At 44.6% G+C, this 22,479-nt stretch overlaps 1 long non-coding RNA gene and 1 other non-coding gene across 2 annotated transcripts; one reads left to right on the plus strand and one right to left on the minus strand.

Moving 5' to 3' along the window:
• Positions 1-1,945: 1,945 nt before the first annotated feature.
• LOC133771790 (uncharacterized) lies at positions 1,946-17,351 on the minus strand. The gene is made up of 3 exons (XR_009867631.1): positions 17,288-17,351; positions 16,915-17,010; positions 1,946-2,039 (listed from the first exon to the last, which is right to left on the minus strand). It is a non-coding gene; the product is annotated as an uncharacterized LOC133771790 (long non-coding RNA).
• Positions 2,018-2,122, plus strand: LOC133772081 (U6 spliceosomal RNA). The gene has a single exon (XR_009867709.1). It is a non-coding gene; the product is annotated as a U6 spliceosomal RNA (small nuclear RNA).
• Positions 17,352-22,479: the final 5,128 nt, after the last annotated feature.

The raw sequence follows: 22,479 nt of genomic DNA on the forward strand, positions 1-22,479 counted from the left end.
CCCCAACTGGGACTAGAACCCAGGGTGCCGGCGCCGCAGGTGGAGGATTACTTCCTTTTAACTGTCGCAATTGATGAGTCACTATAGCTCAAGTGACAAAGAGCAGAAACTCTGAATTCAGAGAGATGGAGTGTGAATCCCATTGCTGTTCCAGTCAGCTGTATGCCGACTCCTGCTTTGCACCCTTTTGTCACTACCGGCCTGCTTCTAACTTCTCTGCCACACTCATGGTTTCTCTCCACATTTCTGCTATCAGGAGCCCTGGGTCTCAGTGGCTTCTGCCGCCTCCTGGCACCACCTCTTCTCCAAAGAGCACGAGTTTTCACAGTGTAGCCCCTCATGGGCTGCTCCTTGGACCCTCTCTGTCTGCTCTCTCATTGGATTTCTACCCCACCCCCCCAGCCCATTTACAGATGGGCAGAGTAGACATGAGGCTCTGTCTAGGGCTTGCCCCTCCACACAGATATATGGCAGGGGCTGTGAGTGCCTAACACTCTGCATTTGACTCTATCCAGGAAACACCATTATCCTTCCCACTAGTATAAAATGGTTGAATTGGAATTTCAATGATTCCTAAAGCAGATGATGATCAGTTTCATTGGAATGTTTTTAAAAAGGCAGATTTCTAAGAGCCATTTACCTATACAAAAAGGAGAATAACACCTTCCTCATGAGATTAGTGTGCTTTATTTTTCTCAGAAAAACTATTTTGCCTTGTTTGTGATGACAGAAATTTAAGGTCCCCAAGTGGGAACTTATTAAATTAGTTGTTCTCTATGTGAAGGAAGAGAAGAGAGGGACAGTACATCGGGATTGCTTGGGAAGTAGCATCCTTGGTCTTGGTGGGGTTTGCACTTCCCAGACTGTGTGACATGCCACCTGCAATCCCTACCTTCCAAATTGCCCTGCTAGTGACACATCCTTAAAATGCAATCTCTTGTGTACAATCAAAACTCTTTATGTAGAAGAGCATTTTTTTGAACATACAAAGACGGTTAACATAGATAATTGAATTAAAAAAAAAAAACAGGTTGTCAAGACTTATGGTTGGTCTAGTGGTTAGCAGGCAGGTTAGGATGTCATGCCCCACATCAGAGCGCCTGGCTTTGGTATTTGACTCTGGCTCCTGACTCCATCTTCCTGTTAATGCAGACCCTGGGAGGTGGGAGTGATGGCGCAAATTATTGGGTTCCTGCCACCCACTGTGGAGTGCATTTGTATTGAGTTCCTGGCTCTGGTTTTGAGTTCTAACTTTGGCCCCCAGTAGAGAGTTGGGGAGTGAACCAGCAGATGGGAGCTTGCTCTTTGTGTGTGTCTCTATATGCCTCTTAAGTAGATAAATAAATAAATTTTTTTAATTAAACTTTTATTTAATGAATATAAATTTCCAAAGTACAGCTTATGGGTTACAATGGTTTCCCCCTCCCAAAACTTCCCTCCCACCCACAACCCTCCCCTTTCCCGCTCCCTCTCCCCTTCCAATCACATCATGATTCATTTTCAATTCTCTTTATGTACAGAAGATCAGTTTAGTATATATTAGGTAACGATTTCAACAGTTTGTCCCCATATAGCAACACAAAGTGAAAAAAAATACTGTTGGAGTACTAGTTATAGCATTAAATAAGAGTGTACAGCACATTAAAGACAGAGATCCTACATAATATTTTTTTAAAATTAATTAATTTTCTATGCCATTTCCAATTTAACACCAGTTTTTTTTTCATTTCCAATTATCTTTATATACAGAAGATCGATTCAGTATATAATTAGTAAAGATCTCATCAGTTTGTACCCATGCAGAAACACAAAGTGTAAAAATACTGTTTCAGTACTAGAAATAAATAAATTTTAAAAGCAGATTGTACAACAAGACTACAGTAGGATTAATTTGTAGAGGGAAAAATGTATATACAGATACTTGTCCACAGGTAAGAGTCTGGGATGTTTAAAGGACAGCTAGCAGATCTGCCGTGTCAGTGTCACCTGGGAGCTTGATGGAAATGCTGAATCCAGTGCTTGCTTCGGCAGGTTGGGTACTGAAATTGGAACAATACAGAGAAGATTAGCATGGCCCTTGTGCAAAGATGACATGCAAATTCATGGAGCATTCCATATTTTTTAACAAATTTAAAAAAATGTAGAGTTGGGAACCCCATCTCAAACCTACTCCAAGATCTTCACATAACTGGTATGCACTGTAAATGTGATATTCCTAGACTGAGGACTCTGGTTCTCATCTTGATGCTCATTAGAATTCACATGGGGAGTATGAACAATTAATCTCAATAGCCAGGTGTCACTCAGACCGAATCTTTGGGTTGGGGAGAATCTCCAGACTTCCAGCTGCTGCTGCTGAAGCCAGGAATGGAAACAGCTCTGTGATTATCATGTGGATGGTGGGAATCTGGTGGTTCTGAAGTTCTTTCTGATTTTCTATATTTTTAATTTTATTTATTAATTGTTTAAGAAGTTTGTGTAGGGTTACACATCTGGTGTAGTGGCTAAGACACTGCTTGGGATGCTTGCATCCCATATCAGAGTGCCTGGGATTGAGTCATGGCTCCATTCCCTATTCCAGCTTCCTGCTAATGCACACCTTGGGAGGCAGCAGGTAACAGGTAATGGGTCAAGTGGTTGAGTTCCTGCCACCCATGTGGGAGACCTGGACTGAGATCTGGGCTCCCAGCTTCCTCCTCGTTTAGGTCCAGTCATCTGATGGGTGGAGTGCTGGAAGGAAGTGCTCTCTCTGCCTCTCAAATAAATAAAATAAAAAACTAAAAATCTAGCAAATTTAAAAAATAGGTATTTCACTGATTCTGGGAACTGTAAGCATAAGATACATAGCAGATATCAAAGACAATATGAGGCTGGCGCTGCGGCTCAATAGGCTAATCCTCCACCTGTGGCACTGGCACCCCGGGTTCTAGTCCTGGCCGGGACGCCGGTTCTGTCCCGGTTGCCCCTTTTCCAGTCCGGCTCTCTGCTATGGCCCGGGAGTGCAGTGGAGGATGGCCCAAGTCCTTGGGCCCTGCACCTGCATGGGAGACCAGGAGAAGCACCTGGTTCCTGGCTTCGGATCAGCACGGTGCGCCAGCTGCAGTGACCATTGGAGGGTGAACCAACGGCAAAGGAAGACCTTTCTCTCTGTCTCTCTCTCTCTCACTGTCCACTCTGCCTGTCAAAAAAAAAAAAAAAAAGACAATATGAAAAAGATTATAAAATAACTCCTAATGTTTTATATTAAACAGTGAAATGATATTATTTTGTATATATTTGTTTGACCTAAAATATTATAAAATGTATTTCACCTATTTCTTTTTTTTTTTTTATTTAGTTTTATCTGAAAGGCAGAATTACAGAGAGAGGGAGAGACAGAGGAGATCTTCCATCTGCTATCCACTGGTTCATGCCCCAAATGACTGCCAGAGCTGGGCCAGGCCGAAGCCAGGAGCCAGGAGCTTCTTCTGGGTCTCCCATGCCAATGCAGTGGCCCAATACTTGGGCCATCCTCTGCTGCTTTCCTGGGCACATTAGCAGGAAACTGGATCAGAAGTGGAGCAGCTGGAACTTGAACTGGTGCCCATATGGGATGCCAGTGCCACAGGTTGACCCTCTATGCCACAGCACTGGCCCCCACCTAGTTCTGCTTAACGTGTCTAGTCCTAGAAAATTTAGAATTACCTACGTCACTTATACTAGTGACCAATTTTATTTCCAGATGGCTAGAGATAACTGGAAGATAGCAGTCCCACAGGAATTATTAACCCTGAGTTTTGTAAATTTCTTTTTTACTTATTTATTTTATTTATTTGAAAGGCAGAACAACATATATATACACACACACACAGAGGGAGGGAGAGAAAGAGAGATAGAGTTAGAGATATCTTTCATCTGCTGGTTTACTCCCCAGATGCCTACAACAGCCAGGTTGCATCCAGATCACCCATGTGGGTAATAGGAACTCAAGCACTTGAACCATCATCCACTGGTTACCAGGCATGTTAGCAGGAAGCTGGACTGGAAGCAGAGGTGGTGGCCTCTGATATGCAAGCTGTGCCACAGCAACTTCCCCAGGTTGTTTTAAGTTCTTTAAAAAACTTTATTTTTATTTGAAAGGTGGAGCAAGAACAAGTGAGTAAATGAGAAAGAGCGAGAGAGACATCTTCATTGCTGGTTCACTCCCCCAAATGCCCACAACAAGCTTGGGGTTAGGTCAAGCTGAAGCTGGGAGCCCGGAACTCCATCCAGGTCTCCCATGTAGGTCACAGGGACACATGTACTTGCGCCATCACATGCTGCCTTCCATGGTGTGCACCATTAGGAAGCTAGAAGCTGGAATCAGGAGTGGAGCTGGAACTCAGACCCATACTCTCGGATATGGGAGGTCAGCATTCCAAGTGGCATGCAAATCCCTGGCCCTCAGGGTGCTTGTTTATTTTCCTTAAAACCCTCCTCAGGTCGGTGGTGAGAGGATCTAACTGCTCTCCAGCTGTCTGATCAAGGACTGGATGGGAAAGAGGTCAAAATGGGGTTGAGGGCATTTCCTTTAGTCTAGTGGTTCTCAGCCTCAGCTGACCATTAGTCTCCTGGTGAGCTCTTAAAACTCCTGGTGCTCAACTGCACCCCAGTCTATTGAGATGACAGCCTCTGTACAATCTCGATTGCACGATTTCAAAGTTCAGCCAAGACTGAGAACCACTGCCTCCACTAGATCTGCACACTTTCCCCTCTCTGTCTTGGAGAGAAAACTGCAGCGTGTAGGACACAGAGACCTATAATGACCTTGGGGGATGTTACTTGGATCACTATGAAGTTCCTTTACAAAAAAGGAAGTGTGGTTGCTTTCTTTTTCTTTTGTGAGTTAGCTATGAGACATTCACCCTCCTGGCCACTAGAGGGACTGGATAAGATGCTTGCAGAAGGAGAAGCTGCGTCTCTGAGGACATTGCTTACAGCAGAAGTAAATTGGCACTGTCATCCTGGTGGACAAAAGACCAGAATGTAATGCTACTTTTAAATTTTTATTTGAGAATTCAGTCCTGTAAGCTCCCCCAAAGAACTTGACTTTGCCCCCAGGGATGAAAGTTAATACACTATTTCTTGAGAAAGCAATTGCAAATATAATTGTTGATAATATTTATTGAGAGCTCACTCTGGGTCAGATTCTGCTAAATGCTTATGCATATTATCTCATTTAAATCCTCACCTCAGGGGCAAGTATTTGGCCTAGTGGTTAAGGTACCACTTGGGACACTGGAATTCCATATCAAAATGCCTGGCGTCAAGATCTAGCTCCACTCTTTTTTTTTTTTTTTTTTAATTATTCTATGTATTTGAAAGGGACAGTTGCGGAGAGAGAGGGTGATTCAGAGAGAATCTTTCATCCACTTGCTCACTCCTCAAATGGTCTCAACAGTCAGGGCTGGGCCAGGCTGAGGCCAGGAGCCAGGAGCTTCATCTGGGTCTCACATGGGTGAAGGGCCCAAACACTTGGGACATCTTCCTCTGCTTCCCCAGGTGCATTAGTAGGAAGTTGGATTGGAAGTGGAGCAGCTAGGACGCAAACTGACACTTTTATAAGATGCTAGCACTTCAGGTGGTGACTTAACCCCTAATGCAACAACTCTGGTTCCTAGCTTCACTCTGGCTTCTATCTTCCTATTAATATGCACTCTGGGAGGCAGCAGATGATGGTTCAAGTAATTAAATCCTTTCTATCTATGAGAGAGATATTGATTGAGTTCCTGATCTTGGCTTTAGTTGGGCCTAGCCTGGACTTTTGCAGGCATCTGGGGAGTGAACCAGCAAATTGGGAACTCTCTCTCTCTGTGTCTCTTTCAAACAAATTAGACAAAAAAATCAAGCTAGAAAACATTCAGTACAATATCCAGAGAACAATAGTGAGTGAGTATGTGTGTGGGGGAGGAAACACTGAAATATTAACAGTAGCTATATTTAGGAACAATCTCAGGAATTTTAACTCTCATCTTTGCATTTTTCTTTTTAATTTTTCCATAATGCAACTTTTGGGTAGTAACATTTCATAAAGCAATGCGAGTTGAGATATTTCAGGATATGAAAGAACAATGCCCGATTAAAGGAAGTGGAAGGAGTAAATGGGAACTGGTTCTTTAGATTGTCCTGAGCTCTAAATTTAGCTCCAGAACTCCAGCAGCTGAGGGGCAGAGAGGACTGCGCTGGGTCTGTAATGTTCACATGATTTCATGTAGTGTTTCAGGAGAGAGTCTCTTAGCTGGTTTGCCCTGTTTCTGGATGTCACTTTTATGGCCATCAGAGGGTGGGATGCTAAACAAGTGATTCATGCATATCCCAGTTCTGTGTTACTAGGTGCATTTTGGTCAGTTGAAGTTGTGTCCATTGAGGACCTGTGGTGCACTGGGCCAGGGGTTGAATTATCTCTTCCTTGCAACAACACCCTGATTTCCACCTCCTGCTCACTCCCACCCAGAATCCCATCCATACACACCCTTCCAGTTCTTCTTTTTCTTCAACTATTTATTTGAAAGGCAGAGAGAGAGAGAGAGAGAGAGAGAGAGAGAGATCTTCTGTCCACTTGTGTACTTTCCAAATGGCCCCAATGACTGGGACTGATCCAGGACGAAGCCAGGAGCCCAGAACATCACCTGGATCTCCTGTGTGGATAGGAGGGGCCCAAACACTTGGACCATTCTCTGCTGCCTTCTTAGGTGTATTAGCAAGGAGCTATATCAGAAGTAGAGCAGCCAAACATTTGGAGCAATACTCTGATATGGGATGCTGGCATTGCAGGTGGCAGCTTAGCTCCCTGAGTCACAACACTGCTTCTGGTTCTGAAGTCTAGAACAGCTACCTCCAGTGAGTGTCTAGGTCAAGCCAAACTTCCTCTTTCGCAAGCCCACTTGCACCAGGAGTCCTCACAGCAGAATTCCTTACACACCTTCCTTCATCACTTCATAAGTGTTCACTCTGTCTCCACTCTTCAGCTGGAAACACCTCGTGAGTACAGATTTGTTCTCTCATGTATAGAAACTTGGGGCCGGGTGCTGCGGCTCACTAGGCTAATCTTCCACCTGCGGCGCCGGCACCCCGGGTTCTAGTCCCGGTTGGGGTGCCAGATTCTGTCCCGGTCGCTCCTCTTCCTGTCCAGCTCTCTGCTGTGGCCTGGGAGTGCAGTGGAGGATGGCCCAAGTGCTTGGGCCCTGCACCAGCATTGAAGACCAGGAGAAGCACCTGGCTCCTGGCTTCGGATCAGCACGGTGCGCTGGCCGTAGTGGCCATTTGGGGGGGGGTGTGTGTGTGTGTGTGAACCAACGGAAAAAGGAAGACCTTTCTCTCTATCTCCCTCTCTCACTGTCTAACTCTGCCTGTCAAAAAAAAAAAAAAAAAGAAAGAAACTTGGAATCAGGATTTTTGGAGAAGGGAGGCCTGACAGCTAGGATGGCCAATGTGTCCTACTTGGCCCTGGACTCTCCAGGTTCTGGCACTGAGCGTTCTACCTCTGGAGAAGAGAGTGGGAGCACTTTATGAGTGCTCACTAATTATTTCTTGATTATTTCTGGATTATTTTAGATGATCAAATCCTTGCTGGGCAAGTGACCACTTTTAGCTATGTCTTCACAAAGCAAGAACCCCTGGTGTTAACAGGACTCTCTCTCTCTACCGTAGGGATTGTGTGACCCTAAGGCAAACTACAAAAGAGAAAAAGGCAGGGAATCTTAATCCTGTTAAGAAAACAGGTAGGGGAGAGTTTTGTGGATTTTTCCAGGTATTATGTGACTAGTCAGAACTACATCTAGGTCTTTTGACTCCTAATTGGAGCTCCCTAGAATCTGAGATTATCTGCATGGAGCTTTAAGTCCACATGTCTTTCAACACTTTACATAATTACACAAGAGCTTTGTAAAGAAAACCACAAAATGTGGTTTTTCTTAGAGATCCAGAAGACTTACATAAATGGAACATAGGCTATCACCTTTCTAAATGGAATCATTCAATGTGGCAAAGGTAATTCCCCCCACATTAGTGCATAAATTGAACAAAATTTTAAGCAAAATTCCAGTAAGATTTTTCTTGAGAAGTGACAAAATGACCCTAAAGTTAATTTGTTGGACTGACCACTCAAGAAAAGTTCATGTAATTTTTGAGAAAGAACAGTTAAGAAGGGGGGAAATTGTACTACAGGGATTATGCATTATTAAGCTAAGTACTTGAGCACTGAAATGTTGGCATAGAATTCACTGATCAATAAAACAAATACAAATAGTTTATGTAGTAAATGATGTCAAAGGATTATTTGAATTCAAATAAAAATAGGTCTTTTCCTCTCCCCAAATATCAAAACAAATTTTAGGTGGTTTGCACCTTTGAATATAAAAAAATGAAACTACCAAAGAATCAGAAGAACATGTGAATGTTTATGTGACCTTCTGATGAATAAAAACTTTCTAAATATAGCACAAAAGGCAGACAAGATAAGGGTAAAAACAGATTAAATTGGGCTACCTAAAAGATGCATTTGTAAAGGTACAATAAAAGTGACAGTGTGAAAAAATCTTTGCTGGGTATAAGATAAACAACTTAAAAGACTTCTTACAAATCATTAAGAAAAGATACTGGGGTGAGTGTTTGGTACAGTGGTCAAGATGCTGCTTGGGACACCTGTCTGGCACAGTCCTGGCCATGTTAGCTATTTGGTGAGTAAACCAGCAGATGGAAGATTCTCTCTCTCTCTCTCTCTCTCTCTCTCTCTCTCTCTCTCTCTTTCCCTCCCTCCCTCCCTCTGTGTGTGTGTGTGTGTATGTGTGTCTCCCTCTGTCACTCTGCCTTTCAATGCAAACAAAATAAATATTTTTTGTTTTTTTATAAAGATAGTTTTATTTATTCCTTTACGATCTGTATGCCTTTTTCAATTTAGTTATTTATTTGAAAGACAGAGTGACAGAGAGGGAGAGAGAGAGAGAGAGAGAGAGAGGTCTTCCATCTACTGGTTCACTCCCCACATGGCTGCAACGGCCGGAGCTGCACCGATCTGAAGCCAGGAGCCTTGAGCTTCTTCTGGGTCTCCCACGTGGATGCAGGGGCCCAAGGACTTGAGTCATCCTCTGCTGCTTTCCCAGGCCATAGCAGAGAGCTGGACTGGAAGTGGAGCAGCCAAGTCTCGAACTGGCACCCATATGGGATGCTGCCACTGCAGGTGGTGGCTTTACCTGCTACGCCACAGCACCGGTTCCAAAATAAATATTTTTAAAAATTAATTTATTTATTTGAGAGGCAGAGTGATAGACAGAGGGAGAGGCTGAGAGAGGTCTTCCATCTGCTAGTTCACTCCCCAAATGGCCATAACAGCCAGAGCTGGATTGATCTGCAGCCAAGAGTCAGGAGCCTCCTCTGGCTCTCCCATGTGGGTGCAGGGGCCCAAGCACTTGGGCCATCTTCCACTGCTCTCCTAGGCCATAAACAGAGTTGGATTGGAAGAGGAGCAGCCGGGAAATGAACCTGTGCCCAGATGGGATGCTGGTGCTGCAAGTAGAGGCTTAACCTACTATGCCACAGTGCTGGCCCCCAGTAAAATAAATCTTACAGGGGCCGGTGTTGTGGCATAGTGACTAAAGCTGCCACCTGCAATGCTGGCCTCCCATACAGCTGCTCCACTTCAATCCAGCTCCCTGCTAAAGCACCTCGGAAAGCAGCAGATGATAGCCAAGTGCTTGGGCCCCTGCTACCTATGTGAGAGACCCAGATGGAGTTTCAGGTTCCTGGCTCCCACCTGTCCCAGCCCCAATCCCTATGGCCATTTGGGGAGTAAACCAACCAATGGAAGATCTCTTTCTCTGTCTCCCCATGCCCCATTCTGTAACTTTGCTTTTCAAATAAAATAAATAAATAAATCTTAAGTAAAAATAGAAAAATGCAGAGGACACAAGGAGGACCTGTGCTGTGACACAGTGGGTTAAGTCACTATTTTCTATGCTGCCATCCCATATTGGAGCACTAGTTTGAGTCCCAGCTACTCCTCTTTCAATCCAGCTCCTTGCTAATGTACCTGGTAAAGCAGCAGCAGATGACCCAAGTACTTGGTCCCCTGCCACCGATGTGGGTGACTCAGATGGAGTTCCTGGCTCCTGGCTTTGGCCTGACCCAGTCCTGTCCATGGTGGCTACTTGGGTAGTGAACCAGCATATGGAAGATCTCTCTCTCTCTCTCTCTCTCTCTCTCTCTCTCTCTCTCTTCCTCTCCCCCATCTCTTTCTCTCTCTGTCTTTTAATGTAAATAAATATTAAAGGGGCTGGTGCTCTGGCATATCCAGTGAAGCCACTGACTGCTACGCCACCAGTGCTTAAGGGCACTGGTTCATCTCCAGGTTGCTCCACTTCTGACCCAGATCCCTGCTAATGGCTTGAGAAAAGGAGCAGATGATGGCCCAAGTGCTTGGGCCCCTGCTGGTTCACTCCCCAAGTGGCCACAATGGTCAGGGCTGAGCTAGACAGAAGCCAGAAGCCAGGAGCTTTATCCATCTTTGGGCCCAAACATTTGGGCCATCTTTCACTGCTTTTCCCAGGCCATTAGCAGGAAGCTGGATCAGAAGTGGAGCAGCCAGGACACAAACCAACATCAATATGGGTTGGTGGTGTTACAGCAGGCAGCTTAACACCATCCCCATCCATGTTTTTCTGAGCATATGGAATTACAGGAATGTTCAAATCCTGTAATACATAGTTCTGTAATGCCTGGGCTGTGTTCATTGAACCTAATCACTTTTATTTTATTTTTAAAAGATTTATTTATTTGAAAGACAGAATGACACATACACACACAGAGACAGAGACAGAGAGAGATCTTCCATCCACTGGTCCACTCCCTAAATGGCTGCAATAGCTAGGGCTGGGTCAAATAGAAGCTGAGAGCCAGAAACTCCATCTAGGTCTCCCACATGGGTGGTAGTGGTCCAAGAACTTGAGTCATCTTCTGCTGCTTTCCTAGGTGCATTAACAGAGGGCTGGATCAGAATCAGAGCAACCGGGACTTGAACTGGCATTCCAATATGGGATACCGGTGTTGCAAGCAATGGTTCAACCCTCCATGCCACAATGCCATCCCCCAAAGAAAATAATTTTATAGATATTTTATTTACTTATTTATTTGAAAGGCAGAGCAACAGAGAGAAGAGAAGAGAAGAGGAGAGGAGAGGAGAGGAGAGGAGAAGAGAGGAGAGGAGAGGAGAGGAGAGGAGAGGAGAGGAGAGGAGAGGAGAGGAGAGGAGAGGAGAGGAGAGGACTTTTTCTCAGGCAGAGTCCAGGCAGGAAGCGGATGAGACCCACAAGTTGAGTGATGGGAAGGGCGTTTGATGGAGACTCTCTTCACAGAGGTAAAGCAGGGTGTGGGCAAGTCGCCTAGGACAGTGCAGGAGTTGTAGGGAGCAGCTGAGCGTTATTGGCGCCTAGTGGGGGGAGGGTAAGGGGAGAGACGAGCTTGTACAGGTAGGAAAGGGAAGCCATGTGCCTCTGTCAGAGAATGCCACAGCCCTGCGACACTCATGGAACTCACGGGTATGTTGACCTTGCTCCCCAGCCCCTCAGAGCCGTCTGTAGTGAGCCTGTCACAGCTGCAGTAGCTGTCCACTCAAACAGTCCCCGCATCTCTGTATGCCAGCGACAACCCCTTATTTCCTTCCCTTCCAGGCTGACTGGAGCAGCCCTGCTTCAGGCTTTGGGTGGGGTTCAGGTCTGCTCCAAGGGCCTCTCATCTTGAGAACAGAGGCTAAGAGGTCAAACTAAACCAGCAAATCCATTCCAGGGCTCCTGGCTCATGCCAAGCCTAGGTGACAGAAATAAAGCAGACACTTCCATGCCTTATACTCACATGGGAAGTTCTAAGTAGGGACAGAGGAGCCTGGACAGCTGGGAGTGAGGATCCAATTTACCACAACTCATCACTGACCCAACCCAAGGCAGTGAGAGGGGGATAGGAACTCATCAGTGCAGTCTCTCCAGGGCAGCCTCCTCTTGCACAGAGCAGGCTGGAGATAGTGGAGGTGTTGGGAGGGCAGATAAAGACGACTGCAGGATGGCAGGAGTGAATATTTGTGAATAGTGAGATTAGGATAGTGGCTGGCCCATGAAAACATACCACACATAGTATGGTGCCTTTGAGAATTATGTTTTTAGGAATATTTAATTAAATATTTAAAATAGTCATGATGAATTGTTAAGTGAAAGAAGTTATAAAGCAGGTGTATATTAGAACATTTTTTTAAAAAGTATTTATTTGAAAGGTAGAGTTACAGAGAAACAGAGGCAGAGAGACAGGAGAGGTCTTACATCTGCTGGTTCACTCCCCAAATGAATGCAACAGCTGGAGCTGGGCCAATCTGAAGTCAGAAGCCTGGAGCTTCCAGGTCTCCCACATGGGTGCAGGGGCCCAAGGACTTGGGCCATCTTCTGCTGCTTTTCCAGGTGCATTAGCAGGGAGCTGGATTGGAAGTGGAGCAGCTGGGACTCAAACCAGTGCCCATATGGTATACCAGTACTACAGGTGGCGGCTTTATCCACTACGCCACAGCTGGCGCTGCAGGCAGAGGATTAACCAACTGGGACATCTGCTGTCATTTGAAAACTGTCCAGTGTGAATTTCTGAAGCAGATGGGAACAGCATGGAAGATGTCAGATTGGCTTGTGGTTTGAGCTGAAAAATGTGAAAAAAAATTATGACTGGAGCCTGTGCTATGGCACAGAAGATTAAGCTGCCACTCATGATGCTGGCTTCATGTATGGCTTCTGCCCTCGCAGTTGCATCTATTTGGTGAGTGAACCAGAAGATGAACGATCTCTCCATTCTCTCTCCCTCTCTTCTCTGTACCTCTGCTTTTCAAATAAATAAAATCTTTTTAAAAAAATTATGATTTAAAAAAAAATTAAAAAAAATTATAATGGGGCACTAGCCCCATTATAACATCTTTTTAAAACACAATATACTTAGAAAAAAGTATGGAAGAGTATTTAACAAAATGTTAATGTTGTTGCTGGGATTTTTAATGTTTGTATTCAGACCATGTAGGATTATGGGGAGTTTTCATTTCTGTTTTGTATTCACACCTCCAACTTATACAACGTTATTTATTAACTATAGATTTTTTTTTCTGTTTTCCATTTTACAGAGAGAGAGAGAGAGAGAGAGAGAGAGAGAGGCTTAAAGACACAGAGAGAAAGAGAGATACTCATCTGCTGGTTCATATTCCCAGTTGCCTGCAATTGCTGGAGCTGGGACAGGCTGAAGCCAGGAGCCTAGAACTCAGTCAGGGGGTAGAGGCATGTGGTGGAAGAAGCCCACCTAAATGAGAACTATCTGCTGCCTATCAGGGTGCCCTTTATCAGGAAGTTGGATCAGAAGTGTAGTCTGGACTCAATATAGGCCCTCTGATATGGGATGTTGTCATCCCAATGTCTTAGCTACTATGGCAAGTTATGCTTTGTATGTTACTCTTGGGTAACCAAATAGATAAATACAGTGCTTAAAAATTGCAACCATGAGACTGGCATTGTGGTATAAGGGTTAAGCCTCCACCTGTGATGCCAGCATCCCATATGGGTACCAGTTTGAGTCCTGGCTGCTCCACTTCTGATCCAGCTCTCTGCTATGGCCTGGGAAAGCAGTAGAAGATGGCCCAAGTGATTGGGCCCCTACATCCATGTAGGAGACTGGGATGGAGCTCCTGGCTCCTGGTTTTGGCTTGGCCCAGCCTCTGTCACTGGCCATTTAGGGAGTAAACCAGTGGACAGAAGATCTCTCTTTGTCTGTCTCTCTGTCTCTGTCTCTCCCTTTCTGTAACTCTGCCTTTCATAGCAAATAAAAAAATCTTTAAAAAAATTGCAACCTTGCCTTTTCTTTCTAAAACACTTCAAGGACAAATGAAATTGACCTAGTTTGTCATTCTTATTAGAGCAGGAGAGAAATTATTCTGGATTTGAAAGTGTGTTTATACAGGCACACACACCAACTCTTGAGACTATCAGAGTGCAGCACTGGAAGAGATTGCTTTACGTGTACAGCACAAGCAAAGAAAATGTATGTGGCCTGAGTAAGATATTAAAATTTTAAAAAACCCTGAAATGCTTTTTATCTACCAGAGAAATGCAGAAATGCTGGATCAGAAATGATGAATAGAAGAATGAAATGCTCATTAAATCCACAACAGAGAAGATTTAAAGTAAAGTGATTTAAAGTAAGAAGATTTCATGTAAAATGTCTTTTCTCCCCAAGCCCAGGATGGAAAGAGTCTGGTTTGTTTTCTCCAAAGTTTTTATTTGTTATTTGAAAGGCAAACTGGCAGAAATGGAGACCGAGACCCAGAGAGATATTCCATCCACTGGTTTGCTCCCCAGGAGTCTGGAGCTCTATCTCAGGGTCCCATGTGGGTGGCAGGGGCCCAACTACCTGAGACATTTCCTGCTGCCTCCCAGGTTGCGCATTAACAGGTAGCTGCATTGAAGTAGAGTGAGGGCTCAAACCTAGGCTTCTTCCTGATGGCATCCAGATCAAGCCTGGACTGTCTTCCCTCCATATGTCTTGTATGTGAGATACTAACTATCCACTTAGGCCACTGTAGCTGTGTAGCTGTTCCTCATGACTATGTAGCTGTGTATTTCTTGCACCAAAGCATTATCTGTATACCTACACCTGTATCTGTATCTATATCTATCTATGTTCTCTGTGAAGCCCTCCTTTCTTTGTGTGGAACCAAATACCCCCTCCTCTATGTGCATACAACCCATTGTGTTACCTCTCTTCTAAATGTAGCATGTTGTCTAATAGTTATTTACATAATTGTGACATTAAACAAAAAACCAATAGATTTTCTCTAATTTTTATCATCTTAGTGCCCTTGTTGGTATCTGACACAGATATCTTGACACAATCGGTGTCAAGAATTTATATATTGGGGTAAGCATTTGGCATAGTTAAGATGCCCACATTCCGGGGCCGGCACTGTGGCATAGTGGGTAAAGCCACCGCCTACGGCATCACATATGAGTGCCAGTTCAAGTCCTGTCTGCTCCACTTCCGATCCAACTCTCTCCTATGACCTGGGAAAGCAGTAGAAGATGGCCCAAGTCCTTGGGCTCCTGCACCTATGTGAGAGACCTGAAAGAAGCTCCTGGCTCCTGGCTTCGGATTGGTGCAGCTTCGGCCACTGCGGCCAATTGGGGAGTGAACCAGTGGATGGAAGATCTCTCTCTCTCTCTCTCTCTCTCTCTGCTTCTCCTTCTCTCTCTGTGTAACTCTGACTTTCAAATAAATAAAGACCCTGGGAGTCAGTGGTGACAGCTAATATGATTGGTTTTCTGCACCCCATTTGAGAGACCTGGATTGAGTTCCTGGCTCCTGGCTTTGGTGGGCCAAGCGTTTGAGAAATAAGACAACAATAGGAGCTTTCTTTCTCTGTCTCTCACATAAAAATTTTTTTTAATTAAAAAGAATTTTTATATTCACTGTTCTGGAAGGTGTGCAGTGTGCTTTTGTTTGTACTGTCCCCTGTCCATCTGCATCCACACATGGGCAGGACCAAAGCTGTCGCTAAAGGTTGCTTTAGAAATACCTAGGGAATTCTCCCTCCAAGTCCTGAGCCCTTGGCAGCACAGGCCTGAAAACTGGCAGATGGAACCGAAAGTTATTCTAGATGCAGGGTGGGGCAACAGAAGAGCATGTCTCTTTCTCCTTTTGTGGTTCTTAGGATCCTTTTTAGAAATTATTTTTATTTTGCTGCTAATATTTTTTTGAGATTAAAATGTTGGCTTCATGACAAAGCTAGATTGGAAGATGTGGTGTCAACAAGCTTGAAATTAGCTTCCATCTCAGACTCACCCTCTGTACCATCCTCCTTCCTTGTACAGAGCCTGTGCTGCATGGCCTAACACATGGCTGTGCTGCCAACCCCTGGTGGGAATCCATGTGAACTGAGAAAGCTAGGTCTGCCTGGGAGGTGGGGTGGGGGAAAGTAGTTGAGGAAGCTGAGCGGAGGATGGGTGTGTGGACAAAGACACACACTTCTGCATCAGCCTATCTGCTCCTTTGAGCTCCCTGGAACTGTCCACACTTGCCTGTGCTGGTGCGGAGCATCCAGAGGTCACAGTATTTCAACCTGTCCCCTCACTTGGTTTGGCTTTTGCTTTCTTTTAATAGAGAAAGCACAGCCTCTTGCCCAGAGGATCAATAAGGGCCTGCAGAGCATGGACTGGGTGGACAGGAAGCTGCTATTCACATCTCCTCCCCACCACAGGGCTGGTGACTGTAAGGAACAGGACCCTTTCGGGTCTCATTCACAGGGCGCAAACCACAAGTGGTCCTAAAACAGGGACCCTTCCCGCCCCGCCCCATCACCATACACCACGCCAGCTCAGGCAGAAACAGGAAGTGCATGAGTGAGAATCCAGGGCTCTGTTGAGTGTGACCAGGGCACCATTTCCGGGTTCTAAAGATGGACCTGATCAGGCTCCATTCAACCTGCCCGAATCTCAGCCTCTCCCTACAGTCTCCTCAGCCTAATATTGCCCTGGGTCCCAAAAGTACACAGTTCATCTGCGCCAGGCCCCACCTCACAGGCACAGTCCCCACATTGCTAATCCCGGTCAGTCGTCAAGCCGATGACTCTCCGGGGTTCTCAGGGGACTGGGCTAGCTTGCGGATGACTCAGTGTGGCCCATCCCCACTATTAGCAAAACAGCTCAAAGCAAATAGCCTGTGACGGTAAGTTAGTAAAGTCAGCCTCATAGAAAATCCTACAGTAGATACAGCAGTGAATAGCATTTGCAAACCTTTAAGATTATTTTTTCTGCTGTGAAAGAAGGGGAAGTTAGAGTAACTGGACTGCAACTCAGATGCTTTGGCTCTGAGTTGAGACTTGTGTGTTTCACTCACCTCTGAACGTTTCTTCTCGTCCATCTGCCTTTGGGGCTCTGCATTGACAGAAGCGTGAGTCATGGTTTGGCCACATCTTCTTTTCTGTATTTAATCCTTTAATGTAAAAGAATTAGGCAAGAGGATTAAGACAGATTACACAAGATTCATTACTGAATTATTAAAATTTAAGCTATGGCTTGAAACAACCAAAGAGAAGATATGTACAACAACGTAAGGATATAAAAATTCCTTATTCAGGTGTAATCGATGTTATCGAGTTTTTTGACAAAATCAATAACCAACAATAATGATGTGCTCAAAAGATATCATTAGTGTTTCTTCGCCCGTGAAGAGACCTTGCTGAGCCAGAGATGGGAGGGGATGGACTTACAGGAGTTACTACCGTCCTGGGGTGGGTTAACCCGGTATTTTCTTCATCTGCCAAAGGATCAGTTCTTCTCACCCCATGGTGACTCAGAGTTCAGAGTTTCCAGTGACTGCACCATCAAATTCTTTCAGGGTTGGTAAGCTTTCAGTAATATTCTGGGGCAGGACTTCAGTGAGATATGGAAAAGTAGAAGCTAAGTCCCATCTTCCTTTCTGAAAAAATTCTACAGTGCCAGTTGTATTTTTTATGCCAAATTGATTTTAAGTTTTACTTTGTTTTAACACATAATAATTGTATATATTAAAGGAGTATAGTGAGATATTTGATCCTTGTACACACTGTGTTGGTAAGAATGTAAATCAGTACATCCATTATGGAAAATACTAGAGAGAGAGATTGATTAAAAAATTAAAAACAGCCGGCGCCGCGGCTCACTAGGCTAATCCTCTGCCTTGCGGCACCGGCACACTGGGTTCTAGTCCCGGTCGGGGCACCGATCCTGTCCCGGTTGCCCCTCTTCCAGGCCAGCTCTCTGCTGTGGCCAGGGAGTGCAGTGGAGGATGGCCCAAGTGCTTGGGTCCTGCACCCCATGGGAGACAAGGAGAAGCACCTGGCTCCTGCCATCGGATCAGTGCGGTGCGCCGGCCGCAGCGCGCCAACCGCGGTGGCCATTGGAGGGTGAACCAACGGGAAAAGGAAGACCTTTCTCTCTGTCTCTCTCTCTCACTGTCCACTCTGCCTGTCAAAAAAAAAAAAATTAAAAACAGAGCTATCATATGATCCAGGCATTCCTCTACTGGGTATTTATAACACAGGAAGTGAAATCAGTATGTTGAAGACATACCTGCACTCCCATTATTACAGCACTAGTGTTAATAGCAAAGACATGGAATCTACCTGAGTGTCCACTGATGGATAAATGGATAAAGAAAATGTGGTAAATAAGCACAATGGAATTCTATTCAGCCACAGAAAGGATGAAATTCTGCCGATTGTGGCAACATGGATGAACTGACATCAGATGAACTGGTGAATGAAACACATCAAGCATGAAAAGAACAAACACCCTTCTTCCTTTTTTCATGTCAGACTTGGCCTCCACGATGGACTTTTCAGTGATTCATGTCTTCTGGTCTTTATGTATGAGAATAGAGAGTGAAGATCCAGAGAAAATTCTGGAAAAAATAAAATTGGGTTTTCCTTAGTGAATGTCTCAGAAAAGTTAAAAGTTTAGATTATAGAAAGATGAATAAAATGTTTAAGATGATAGGTCATATGTTGCCATCCATCACTGCTGCCTCCTAGGGTCTGCCTTCGCAGAAAGCTAGAGTCAGGAGCCAGAGCTGGGAGTTGAACCCAGGTACTCTGATATGGGATGTGGTATCCTAACTGGTGTTTTAACTGCTGGGCTGAACACTCCACCCCCATCCCCAAGACCTTCCTTAAATCTCACAATAAAGAAAGTCTCTGCAGATCCAGCTCAGCCTCAGAACCTTGCTCTTCCAGACTTCAGAGACAGAAGATGAAGTGAATGTCTGCCTTCAGAGCGCTGTGACTTTCACGAGGAGGAGTGCTGCCTTGTTGATGTGGGCCTCCTTGTGGTGTGCTTAGTCTGGAGCAAGGGTTGGTAACTCTCTTAGGAGGACCATAGATGGGCAACCGTGAGTCTTTGAGCTCCATGAACATGTAGCAGTTTTAGTTAAATGTACATTATGTGGAGGAGGATGGAGGATCCAAAGCTTCTGTTCGATTCTCAGAATCCATTATCCCTAAGGTGAAGACCCTGGATTCCAAGGCTGAAGTATTTGGGTTCAACTGTACCTTGCATGCTTAAGTATCCTATGCATTACTATCCCCATCTTACAGAGGAGCAAACAGGCTGAAGAAGGTCAAGTAACTTGACCAAGGTCACAAAGTTGCTAAACTCTATCCTGGTCAGTTTGGGCTGCTATAACGGATTACCCTACATAAGGGTGCTTAAGCAGCAGAAATTTGTTCCTCATAGTTTTGGAGGCTGGAAGTCTGAGATTGGGCTGCCAGCCTGGTGGGGTTCTAAATGAGGGCCCTTTTCTGGATTGCAGGCTATCCTCTTTTCCTCATGCCTTCACATGGCAGAAAGGGGGCAAAGGAGATTTCTGGGGCCTCTTTTAAAGGGCACCAATCTCATTCACGAAGGCTCTATCCTTATTAGTTAATTACCTTCCCAAACCTCCACCCCCTAATACTGTCCCATTGGGGGTCAAGATTTCAACACAGGAATTTGGGAGAGGACACAAACCTTCAGTCCATAAGAATGGTAAAACCAGATTGTTAAACCCAGACCTGTCTGTCTTCAGAACCTGAACTTCGTACTAGCATGCAGTGTTCTTGTCTACATTGGATGGGTTTAAAATAATAATTGCTGAAATATATTAGGACTTTTCCAGCTTCCCCAGATCTGAACTGCAGCATCCCCCAAAGGTGTCCCAGCTCCGTCCAAACCCCTCTAGGGATGGGAGCCTCCTAAAACCAGAAGTTGTCACACTTAATGAATGCTTTTGAAATATGAAGCCTCAATTTGCCTTAGAATTCGGATTGCATTCTAGCAAAGTACTTTCACATATTGTAAAATGCCGAATGTCTTCAGGCATTGCTGTAGTTTGAATGTGATTTTGTCTCTGAATTCATGCAGTACTTTAGTCTATGAAGCCTTCTGTTAATGCTACTCAAAGGGTAGAAACTCAATCCAATTATGCTGTTAGGAGGTAAGGTTTTCAGGAAGCGATTAGATTGTATTAGTCATTAGGTTGGAGCCCCTCTACCATGATTAAATCCTGGTTGCTCTGTAAGAAACCACATAAACACAGATATGCACACTCCCTATCTCTTACTATGTGATGTTCTGTGCCCCTGGAATCTGCCAGCAAAATGGTCATCACTAATGGCTGAACCAATGGGGCCTGCTTGATCTTGGACTGTGAACCTCCAAAACTGAGCCAAAACTAACCTTTTTCTTTTTCTTTTCTTTCTTTTCTTTTTTTTTTTTTTTTTTTTGACAGGCAGAGTGGATAGTGAGAGAGAGAGACAGAGAGAAAGGTCTTCCTTTGCCGTTGGTTCACTCTCCAATGGCCGCTGAGGCCGGCGCATCTCGCTGATCCGAAGCTTGGAGCCAGGTGCTTCTCCTGGTCTCCCATGGGGTGCAGGACCCAAGCACTTGGGCCATCCTCCACTGCCCTCCCGGGCCATAGCAGAGAGCTGGCCTGGAAGTGGGGCAACCGGGACAGAATCTGGCGCCCCAACCGGGACTAGAACCCGGTGTGCCAGCACTGCAAGGCGGAGGATTAGCCTGTTAAGCCACGGTGCCGGGCCTAACCTTTTTCATTATAAAGTGAAGCTTCCTCAGGTAGTTCAAGATGGTGATATAAAGCTGACTAATACAGGCGTGCCATCTAGAAATAGGGCCCAAGATTTCTGCAGCATGCTGACCTATGTTTCTCTCCCTCCTCAGATATCCTGGTTTTGGGGTGTATGTGCAGAAACTGACTTTTGTTAGAAAATACAAGCATGCACATGGAAAAAACCCCTAACATAGAATGGCTAAGACAACCTTCTAAAAGTACTAGAAGAACTCATGCTTTCAAAAATTAGAATAGTCTAATACATTTCCATATATAGCAAAATTTGTATTCATTGATTTTTTTCTCTTGTTTTGTAATAATGATATTTTTCTGCATCTCTTTTATACTTTAGAGAGCAGGAAATCTGGAGATTTGGGGAGGATTTTTTCTTAGAGTATTGACTTTTTTGTGAGCTTAATTTCTTTCTTGTTTCTCAAAAACTTATCAGTGATCTATGCCCTAAGTGCCATCCAAATGGAAAGTATTTAAATATTTAGTGAATTAGAAAAATTGTTATTATTGTCTGAGTAAACCATTATTTTTGTAGTAGCTAGTCTGTGAAGGTAGCCCCCTATAATCCATGCCTCCTAGGACTTATACCTTTGTGTAGTCCCAAGTGGAATTTTTTTTAAAGATGTATTTATTTACTTGAAAGTCAGAGTTACACAGAGAGAGAAGGAGAGGTAGAGAGAGAGAGGGAGAGAGAGGTCTTCCATCCGCTGGTTCACTCCCCAGTTGGCCGCAACAGCCGGAACTGCACCAATCTGAAGCCAGGAGCCAGGAGCGTCTTCTGGGTCTCCCACATGGGTGCAGGGGCCCAAGGACGTGGGCCATCTTCTACTGCTTTCCCAGGCCATAGCAGAGAGCTGGATCGAAGAGGAGTAGCCGGGACTAGAACTGGTACCCATATAGGATTCCGGTGCTTCAGGCCAGAGTGTTAACCCACTGCGCCACAGCACCAGCCCCTCAAGTGGAATTTAAACTGGTCCAGATTCCCTTTAATGAATAAAACATTGTAGAAGTAATGCTTAGGAAAGTTCTAGGTCCAAGCCTTAGAAAGGTCTCAAAGCTCCGCCTTCTGTGAGCCCTATGCTGCATTATGTGAAGTCCAACTATGTTCCTTGAAAACCCTGATGGAAAGATAGGCCTGATGACCATGTGTAGAGAGAAAGAATGTGAGCTGCCCAGGCATTCCATCTGAGTTCAGCCTTCCAGCCATCTCTGTCATGGCACCAAGCATGTAAGTGAGATTTGTTGGATGTTCCTGTGCAGTCCTGCTGCCAGGTAGCTACAGCCCCAGCTAACATCACATAGAGCAGAAGAACCACCCAGCTGAGCCTAGGCTACCTATAGAATAGTGAGAGATAATGAAATGGTTGTTTAAGCCCCTAAACTGTAGGAGTGTCTGTTACAGAGTAACATACAACTAAACACTTTTCTATTTACCAAACCTGAATGCTTTTATGGGTAAACAAGGTTAGTAAAATGCATATTACAATAAAGAGATTAAAATTATTAGTTTATCTTACAGAACACCCAATCAGCAGTAAGCCTCATTAAAGCAACATTCAGGCCATAATGAAGATGGCTATGACAACAAAGGGTAGATAGTAACAAGTTGATAAGGTTATGGAGAAACTGGAATCCTTATACATTTCCAGAGGAACATAAAAATGATGCAGTTACTTTGGTATACAGTCAGTCTAGCGGTTCCTGAAAATGTTAAAAATAGGCTTACCATATGACCCAGAATAGAGAAATGAAAATCTAAACACTCATAAAAATTTGTTCAAGAGTGTTCATGCAACACTAATTTTT

Source organism: Lepus europaeus, chromosome 12 (genome assembly GCF_033115175.1).
Source record: "Lepus europaeus isolate LE1 chromosome 12, mLepTim1.pri, whole genome shotgun sequence".
NCBI classification, from domain to species: Eukaryota; Metazoa; Chordata; class Mammalia; order Lagomorpha; family Leporidae; genus Lepus; species Lepus europaeus.